General features: G+C 38.8%; 1 long non-coding RNA gene across 1 annotated transcript; it reads left to right on the top strand.

Moving 5' to 3' along the window:
- The first annotated feature begins 5789 nt into the window (after positions 1 to 5789).
- LOC147374088 (uncharacterized) lies at positions 5790 to 9646 on the top strand. The gene is made up of 2 exons (XR_015163186.1): positions 5790 to 5938; positions 9374 to 9646. It is a non-coding gene; the product is annotated as an uncharacterized LOC147374088 (long non-coding RNA).
- The last annotated feature ends 288 nt before the right edge of the window (positions 9647 to 9934 follow it).

Genomic DNA, 9934 nt, shown 5'->3' with positions numbered 1-9934 from the left:
AGGGGATGAGCAATCTTCCTTTTTTCATTTTTTAGAAGTCCCTTGGGTGATTCTACACAAAGGGTCTTCAGCCAATAGTTTGAGAAACGCTTTCCCACCTTGGGAGTTCTCCTGAGGAGAGAGCAGTCTCATTTACCTTGGTTCCTTCTGTACTCTATCAAGAGCTCCAAGCACGTAGAAGATGCTCAACAAATGCCGAGCAATCAGAGGAATGGTTCTGTTCAACTATTTTGCCTCTGATCTTAAGTTGTACTAAAATTCCCATATCCTTTAATCCTCTTGGAAGAAATCAGGGAATAAATCTTATCCAAATAAAATTGATGTTTCCAATATGCCCTTAGCAATAAAAGACAGGTGAAGTCTTTTATAATTACACTGCCTCCCCTTTATGTGCAGATAACCGAGCCTCTGACCTCCAGCAATTCAACATGGAGATGGCCCTGCCAGACTTTATTGTTTTATTAAATATTTACAACAGAACTATCGTTGCTAGGAAAGCATCCCCATGTGCACATTTGTTAGTTGATGGATATAAACTTCATTATCTATTACATATAAAATTTATTTGCCACACTATAAATAATTTGAACTGGGTATGGTATATAGGTTCATGCACATGACAGTTTCTGCAAATTGATGTGTGTGCACTTTAGTTCTTTTTCTTTTTTGTCTTTGTTTCTTTGACCTTGCCATGTGGCATGTGGGATCTTAGTTCCCCAACCAGGAATCAAACCGATGCCCCTTGCAGTGGAAGCGCAGAGTCCTAATCACTGGGATAGCCAGAAAAGCCCATGTATGCACTTTAATTCTTTATGCATGCTATTTTTAATGAATCCTGACTTGGAAAATAGGTATCACTGTCTTCATTTTAAGAATAGGAAAGTGAGGCTCAGAGAAATTAAGTAACTTTGCTAAAATGGCATAGCTAGGAGGTGGCAGAGACAAGATTTAACAAGCTCTGTATGAATCTAAAATAAAATACTATTTTTGTTTCATTATGTTGTCAAAAAACAAACCAATGATTTAAAAATTGAATAGAAAAAATACTGTAAGGAAGTTAGTAATTATTAATGATGACTGACTTTGGAGATGAGATTTTTTTTTTATAATTTTCTGTATTTTCTAAATTGTTTACATACAAATTTTAGAATTGTGGTGACATTTAAACACACACATATACACATGTACTATCCTGAAGCACACTATCTGATTAAACTTCACTATTGTTCATTTATTAGGAGGTTTATGTTTTGTTAATTTGAATACATGAGTTTTTGACAAAACAAAAAAACAAACCAGAGCAAATATTAAGACACAGTTGGCCTTGTTCCTAAAGGACATTCTCTCCTGTCATTGCCATGCACCCCATGGACCCGGTACGCACAAGTGATTCCACAAACATTAATTACTGAATTTGAACACAATTCCTAGAGCTGCTTCACAAGGGAGGTTTGCTGAATTCTATTATCTCCTTTTACCAGAAAGGGAACTGAGGGCTGGAGATGAAGTGACTTGCTCAAGAGCTCCCAGTTAGCCAACACTGGCCTGAGAACTCCAATTTAACCTATCTAACACAAACCTGTGGGTTTCCAGGTGCCACTAGTGGTAAAATAAATCCACCTGCCAATGCAGGAGACATGAGACATGGGTTTGATCCCTGGGTTGGGAAGATCCCCTGGAGGAGGGCATGGTAACCCACTCCAGTATTCTTCCCTGGAGAATCCCAAGGACAGAGGAGCCTGATGGACTATAGTCTATAGGGTCAGAAAGAGTCAGAGACAACTGAAGTGACTTAGCATGCAATGCAACACAAACCTAGTTTCTTTTAACTGCACAACTTCCTGGTGCTTCTTAGAGTCAGATCTGTTCTGGAGCAAGACAGCAATAAAGGTTATGCTGGATCTTTTGTTATCTTTCTAACTGTTGTATTTCAGAACCCATAACCCATTTTTCAGCCTCACACTTACTCAGGGCCCACTGCACCATCCCGTGGATCATCCAACCCCCTTACAGAAGAGTATCTCAGTATTCCAGACTCTTTCTTCTCTTTCTTCCTCTTCCCTGCCTGTCAGTCAAAACCTGAAGAACTTGTGTCCTATTTGCTCAGGAAACAAATGAGTTAGACTGTGATAATGCATGATGAAGATTCCTAGCTAACATTTTTGCTTTTTTAAAGAGGAGATTTATAAATGCTGGGCATTTGCCCAAAGGAATGCCCTAGTAGTAAGGTAAGTAGAAAATATAGGGAGTCAGTGGGGGGAAAAAATGAAAGGGAAAAACATACCACAAATACACTGAAAGAAAAACAAATGAAAGCATCATTTCATTTTAGAGAAATACTCGGTTAGTAGATGCCCAAATTTTACAATTCTTGGAGAGTCATCTGGCAAGGGATAATAAAAGTCTTTTAAAAGTTTATAACCTTTGGCATAATGAATCAGTTCTGAGAATTCATCCAGAGGAATTATTCTTAATTCAGAAAGAGCTTTGTGCATGAAGAAGTTCATTATTTATGATACTCAAAAATGGCAAAGGGGCACTGATTATGTAAATTATGATACAATGGAATAATCATTATAAACCATGTCTGCAAGATGTTTTGAAATAATATGCAAATTTTCTATATTGTAAGATAAAAATGAGAAGAACAATATAATTTAAATAGGCACTGAGATAATCATGTTCAAAATATTTGGAAGGTGGTTATCTAGAAGTAATTATCCTTAGAAATGATGTTCAGAAATTGCTACTATATTTTTCTTCTTTTTATATTTTTCAAGTTTTCTTAAATGAAAATTTTAACTTACTAATGGAAAAAATTAAACATATTTGTAAAAATATTATTTTACTTAATACCGTTTTTTGCATAACTCAGGTAATATACAAGGGCTATATCCAAGAGTCACTTAAGAAATGAACATACTGTATAACCATGCAGAAAATAGTTAAGATAGCAGGTCTGACTGGTGCCCTTTTGAAAGGCCTGCCTACAAGGCTGACCCTTGTCTGGGGTCTCGGAACTTAAGATTTCAGAAGGGTTCCTGTCTTGTTTGGGCTTCTATTACAAAATGCCAGAGACTAGGTGGCTTATAAACAACAGTCATTTCTCACAGTTCTAGGATCATGGGATCAGCTGCTTCCTAGATGGGTGTCTTCCCTAGGGGCAAGTAATCTTTCTTGGACCACTTTTATAGAAGCATTGGTTCTATTCAAGAGGGCTCTACCCTCATGACCTAAGCACTTCTCAAAGGCCTGCCCTCCAAATACCATCGATTGGGCATTAGGTTTCAACAGATGAATTTGGGGGAGGACACATTCAGTCTAACAGCAGTTTCACCATCATTAACTAAGAGGGGTTCACTATATTTAAACTGTTTGTACAGACCATACAGTTTAGGCTGAACACCTGCCTTCCCTCTGGGAGGCTGGAATTTGTGGTTGCCTCTGTGAAAATCCTCCAGTAAAAACCCTGGGCACTGAGTCTCTACCAGGTTTCCCTGACTGACAACATTTTACACGTATGGTCACACCTGTTGCAAGGGAATTAGGCGCATCCTGTGTGCCTCCTTGGGGGAAGTCACGTGACTCCTTGGACGCATACACCTGGTTTCCCTGGACTTACCCGTGTGCCTTTTCTCTTGCCAATTGAGTTTGGTTTCCTATTACTATAATAAATCACAGACCTGAGTACAACTCCATATTGAGTCCTGTGACTCCTGCAAGTGAATCTTCAAAACCTAGGGATTGGTCTCAGGACCTCTCAGTATAATCATCACTATGATGTGGCTCAAAAAAAAAAAAAAAAAAAATCACTTTCCATTTTCACCCTTAAGAATTTAACTATAAACCATAGACTGATGCATTTCTAAAATGTATTAAGCCTGCATAATGTTAGTGCCAGAAAAAAAAAGAGCCTGGCAATACTTTTGCTTTACAGATGAGAACACAAACTGAGAGCTAGTAAAGTGATGCATCCAAATCAGCATCAGAGCCCAGAATTCCCAATTTTTCAGTTTTTTCTAGAGTATTCCACCTCCTTCACAGATGATTGATTTCCTGTGAACTGGAGACCATGAAATGTAGTGGGCAAAGGATAAGCAATACTAACAATATAAAGTGGAATAAGAGAAGAGTAACTGAGGCTCTTGGACATAAACCAGCTAATGATAAAGTGGCTTTATTTCATTATTTATAAGCCATGTATAAATAGCTAGTGGTAGCACAGGGTAGGCTGCAGTCCATGGGGTCGCAAAGAGTCAGACACGACTGAGAGACTTCACTTTCACTTTTCACTTTGATGCATTGGAGAAGGAAATGGCAACCCACTCCAGTGTTCTTGCCTGGAGAATCCCAGGGATGGGGAAGCCTGGTGGGCTGCCATCTATGGGATTGCACAGAGTCGGACACGACTGAAGCAATTTAGCAGCAGCAGCAGCAGCACAGGGAGCATATCAGTGTGGTTTCAGGCTACAGATTCAGTTACTCTAAATAAGAAGTAATTTTAAAAGGTGAACCCGAGAATGAAAACTCGATCAACTTGCTTTCATTCTTTTGACTGGTTGATAGTTCAAGTCATTAAAAATTAGTTTTGTTGGCATTACTCCTTGGAAACACATGTCCAACTCAGCTTGGCTACAACAAAAAATGAATATTTAGATGATTATTTCAAGTAGGCCTGCTTGCTTCCTAAGGGGTAAATGGGAAGAGTAACAGGGAGGGAGAATCTTTAAAAAACAAAAACAAAAAACTGGGAGAATCCAATAAAATAGTTCTTACACTTCAAAGATTTTATTCATAAAGTTCAGAAACCTGCCAACATTCATGCTCATTGCTTACAACCTGATGACAAGATACTCTTTTTAAAGATCTGTGTTTCACTTATCATAACCCTCTTCAATCAAGGGATAAGGCCATTGATTATCTAATAAAAAACAATTTATTCTCTTATTGGAGTAATCTCTCCAAGTAAGAAGGCATTGGGGAAATAAAGAACAGAATGACCATTTAGCTACATAGTAAGTGCTTACTACGCTTCTTCCACTTCCCCATGTTTTCCTTAATCAGCTCAATAGTGGATGAGATTGGCTTCATACTGGCTGGAGTAACAGGAGAGTTCCATACTGATCTCTAAGAACAATTAATGAAAACATGATCCTTTTTAAACTATAGGGAGATTTAAAAACATTATAAATCAACATTTTATTAGCTCATATGTCTTATTACATTTCTTTGGTATTTGGCATTTTTGTCAATGGCAACTAATATATGCTAAAAATGAGCTTCCAGAAAACAGTTCTGGCATGTGTCCATAAGAGAAGGAAGTCCTGGACAATTTTTACTTTTGTCCCGTTTCTTATTTCTTAAGACAACTTAAGAATTCTTCTCATTGAAGAAAAATTTGTATCAAAATTTACTCTTTAATAAATACAAAGAATGAGATGTCTGGTTGTTAGAAGTATCTGTCTTTGGGAAAAGCTAAAATTACTGTATTTGTTTAATGGGAAAGGACTAGAGTAGTTTGTTGTAGCAAGTCAGGTTTCCTGGAGACACCTTCAGAATCTGAGACAGAGATTTGCATGCAGTAAGTTCACTGGGGAACGAACTTGAGAACATTTGTAGGGAGGTGAGGGTAGCAGGCTTGGGCCATGGGAGGAGTTGAACTGTGATACCTCTGTGACAGAGGCCTCAGCTGATCCCACTTGGAGCTCTGGAGTTGAAATGGCCCTTCAGAATTACCACAAATTGAGGTATCAAGGAGCATCTTTGTGTCCCTGCATGGATTCATCTTTAGACTCAGGCTACCTCTGAGCAGAGGGCAAGGCTGCTTCCTTTGGCAGAGGGCAATTCCCAGAAAGAATCACAGCTATGATCCTGTAGCAGCCACCCCTCCTGGAAGCTGAGAGAATGAGTGCCTCCATCCAAAATGGGAACTGAGCAGGTATACTACATTTGTGTCATTCTAAATCTTCATAAACAGTGTGCACAATGCAAAGAGGAAATCACTGGATCATCCCTTTATTCAATATTGTACTCAGTCCTCAAACTCAGATGTCCAAGAAATATATTATCTTTGATGTTATCTAATTTCAAATCCAAGTCTACATCCTGCCAGGATCTATTGGAAATGTAACTTTAAATGTTCTTGGGGTTTCCTTTCCAAGTCAGGGGTATTTATAGGCTCCAGGATCTAAAGCAGGGTCAAGGCTTAGAAGTGGGGAGGAATAGGAGATAGTTTTAAATAACCTGGTCATTCTGGTTGTCCCTGGGAAGATTACTGACCCCTTTTGTTTGTTCCCTTCAAAGCCATATTTGGGAAAAGCTTAGACCTATGGTCCTGTTTCTCTAGCCATTCCTTCTGGAAACCTGCCAACTCCCAGAACACTGACAAGGAGAAAGGTCCCTTTCCTCATCGTCCCAGACCCACTGACCTCTTTATTCCTGTGGCCCTACGGAACACCTTTCTGACTCAGGAAAAGTCCTTATCTACAAACTACATTGACAAGTCACTCCACTTTTTCGTATAAACTCCCAATTCCCTTGAGACAGCAAAGACCCATCAAATGCTTCTTTTCCAGAGGCAGGGAGGACTTAATCTTCAAACCTTCCATGAAGGAAATATTTTCAGTCTACCTTTAACAAGAATCAAAGAAAGTGGGGGAAAAAGCAAAACAATTCAGATCCCATATTAAAACAATCTAAAGATTAATTTCTTGCCAAATCACTTAGAGAACTCTCATTTGCTACATATTCTGGCTACAAGAAAAAAAGTAACATATTTTCCAATAGTCACAACCAATTGGGTTTTATATACAAGACAATTTCAAGAACTGTTGTCCAAAATTACTCTTAAGTTGAAAGGTTACCTCTTTGAGGCTGAGTTGGAATATAAACACATTGAAACATTTTCTTTTAAATGTATCCAAATTTTAGGCCCGTATTTCCCTCCAACCTAGCCTGTGTATTGTAATGATTTCTGTTAGCAAGCATTTTGAACTTAAAACCCTGGTTCTGACACACTGGCAATGTAATCAGCTGCAGGCAGCCCCCAGTCTTTGAACGTGTTGCTTGCCAAAAGATCGTTTGCACATCTGTTTTTATTAGAGTATATGTTCAAAGTGTCACAAAACAATAGCATAAATTGTGTGTGTGTACATAAATTTTTTAAGTTCTTTATGGCAGGGATAGTTCCTTTATCCCTTTCTTTCTCCTTGTTTATAGACACTATTATTTAATATTTATCCTATAAAACTAATGTATGTACATGCAGAAAAAGGAAACAAAGGGCAAAAAATTTTAATCATCTATAATTTCACTACTGCTAAAATTAAGTATATATCCTTTTATCTTTTCCTATGACTAGGAATACCTATTATTTCTTTTTAACAAAAATTATTATCATATTGTCCATTGTTTATTAGAAGTCTGTATTTCACTTGGTAATACACTAGAGACATAAAAAAGGCTGGTATCTTAGAAGACGACATAGTCCCACTTTCCTTTCTGCACTTCTAGCCTAGGTTTATCCTAGACCTTGCTCTCTTCTCCCCAGTTTTCCACTTTCAATCCTTCTGCCCAATCTGCCTTTGCTCTCCCACTACCTGGGTCCCTTCTCAGTCTCCTGATTAAAACTTCTTCAGTACAGCTGTTCTTGTTTAGGACTTGGAGAGAAATCTGGGTGACAATATTCATAGGTAGCATCTTAACACCCACTTCCAAGTTCCTTTTTTTTTTAGAGGTTTATTACATAATGTATCAGGTGTCTTACAAATATTCAAGCCAAATTTGACTGACTGCTTTAGATGGTGACCTCCCAATTTTTCTCATAGTTTATTAAATCCACTTGCAATTAGAAAATATGTGATGGGTGAGACTTTTACAGTGTGGGAAAACACTTCTGAAGATTTTCACAACCACTGAGGGGTCTTGAGAAATCAATTATTTAATCAGAAGTAGTAAATTAATAATTTTTAAAATTGAAGTATAGTTGATATAAATATTGCTTTAGTTCCAGATGTGCAGCAAAGTGAATCATATATTTTCAGATTTTTTTTCCATTATAGGTTATCACAAGTTATTGGTTACACTACCCTGTGCTAGACAGCAAATCCTTGTTTATTTATTTATTTTATGTACTTTATATCTGTTACTCCTGTAATATTAATTTATCCCTTCCAATTTTCTTTTTTCCCCTTTGATAAACATGTTTATTTATTTATTATTTTTTTTATCACAACTTCCCTGATTCCTCTGGGTCTTCTTTTTTATTTTATTTTTTAACTTTACAATATTGTATTGGTTTTGCCATATATCAAAATGAATCCGCCACAGGTATACATGTGTTCCCCATCCTGAGCCCTCCTCCCTCCTCCCTCCCCATACCATCCCTCTGGGTCATCCCAGTGCACCAGCCCCAAGCATCCAGTACCGTGCATCGAACCTGGACTGGCAACTTGTTTCATATATGATATTATACATGTTTCAATGCCATTCTCCCAAATCATCCCACCCTCTCCCTCTCCCACAGAGTCCAAAAGACTGTTCTATACATCAGTGTCTCTTTTGCTATCTCAGATACAGGATTATTGTTACCATCTTTCTAAACTCCATATATATGTGTTAGTATACTGTATTGGTGTTTTTCTTTCTGGCTTACTTCACTCTGTATAATAGACTCCAGTTTCATCCACCTCATTAGAACTGATTCAAATGTATTCTTTTTAATGGCTGAGTAATACTCCATTGTGTATATGTACCACAGTTGCTTTTTAAAGAAATTTTATTATGTCTTTTCCCTATCCACACCTGCTCCACCCACCTTGCCACCCAGTTCCCACCTATCAAGTCCCAGGCGTGTTGGACCTCCATGCCCCCTCGTGCAGTGGCCCTTTCTCTCTGTGTTCTCTGGCACTGTCCGAGGATGGTTGTCTTTGAACTCCACTAAGGTCTGCAGCATCCCTCTCCTGTGCATTCCTGGCTCCCATCTTTGATACTCCTACCTGTCTTACATGGACAACACTGATCTTTCTGAAGCACAGCTCAAACTGTGCTCCCCTGCCTACAGAAAAAGTCCCAATGCTCAGGCCCCTCAGCACCTCTTCAGCCCCATCTTCTATGACACTTGACTTCGTAAGACTAAAACTCAATAGGACCTGCGGGGCCCTCCTGGGTACAAAAACCTTTCCATGTCCCCTGTTTCTTGGAAGGCCCTCCCTAAGTTCCAAAGGCAAGATCTAAACAGTTATTAACTAGGGAAGTGAAAGAATACAGAAACAGAGGAATAGCTATCAACAACAACAAAAATAGGGTGGCAATAAATAGTTCCTCCTCAAGAGATATACATAACAACCTGATCCATATCTTTGTGTTCTTTAAGGAACTAAGGCCCCCACCCATGGGGAGGATGGTAACTTCAAGCTGAGCAGAGGCATGGAGACCTCACGCTGTTTGGAACTAGAAGGCTGATGACTGAGATTCCTGCAACACCGACCAGTCAGAAGAAAGTCATACAACCCGCAGCCCTTACCGCAGATTTGCCTTTAAAATCTCTTCCCTGAAAACCACCGGGGAGTATGGGTCTTTTGAACATGGGCTCCTTGTACGCCTTGCTTGACTCTGCAAATAAATGCTGTGCCTTCCTCTACCGCAACCTAGTGTCTGTAAACTGGCTTTGTTGCATGGAAGGCAAGCAGAGCCAAGTTCGGTTTGGTAACGTCACAACCAAACCTGTTTATTTTCTGTTCCCCTTGCATTCCTCAAACCTCCCCTGGTTCTCTCTTGCTTTTGCTCTTCTCATCTTCTCAGTCTGAAAATCCTTTCTGTCTCTGGCCCAGTTTTAGTCTTCACCTGCGTATTTGTATCTAACCAGTACTTGCATAATGTTCACAACATGCCAGGCACTGTGCTTATCAGCTTCTTTAACTCATTTAAACTCATG

The sequence above is a fragment of the Bos grunniens genome, chromosome 4 (assembly GCF_055505025.1).
Source record: "Bos grunniens cultivar Pamir isolate PY7600 chromosome 4, Bosgru_T2T1.0, whole genome shotgun sequence".
Lineage (NCBI taxonomy): Eukaryota > Metazoa > Chordata > Mammalia > Artiodactyla > Bovidae > Bos > Bos grunniens.
This window is presented reverse-complemented; position numbering and strand designations above follow the sequence as displayed.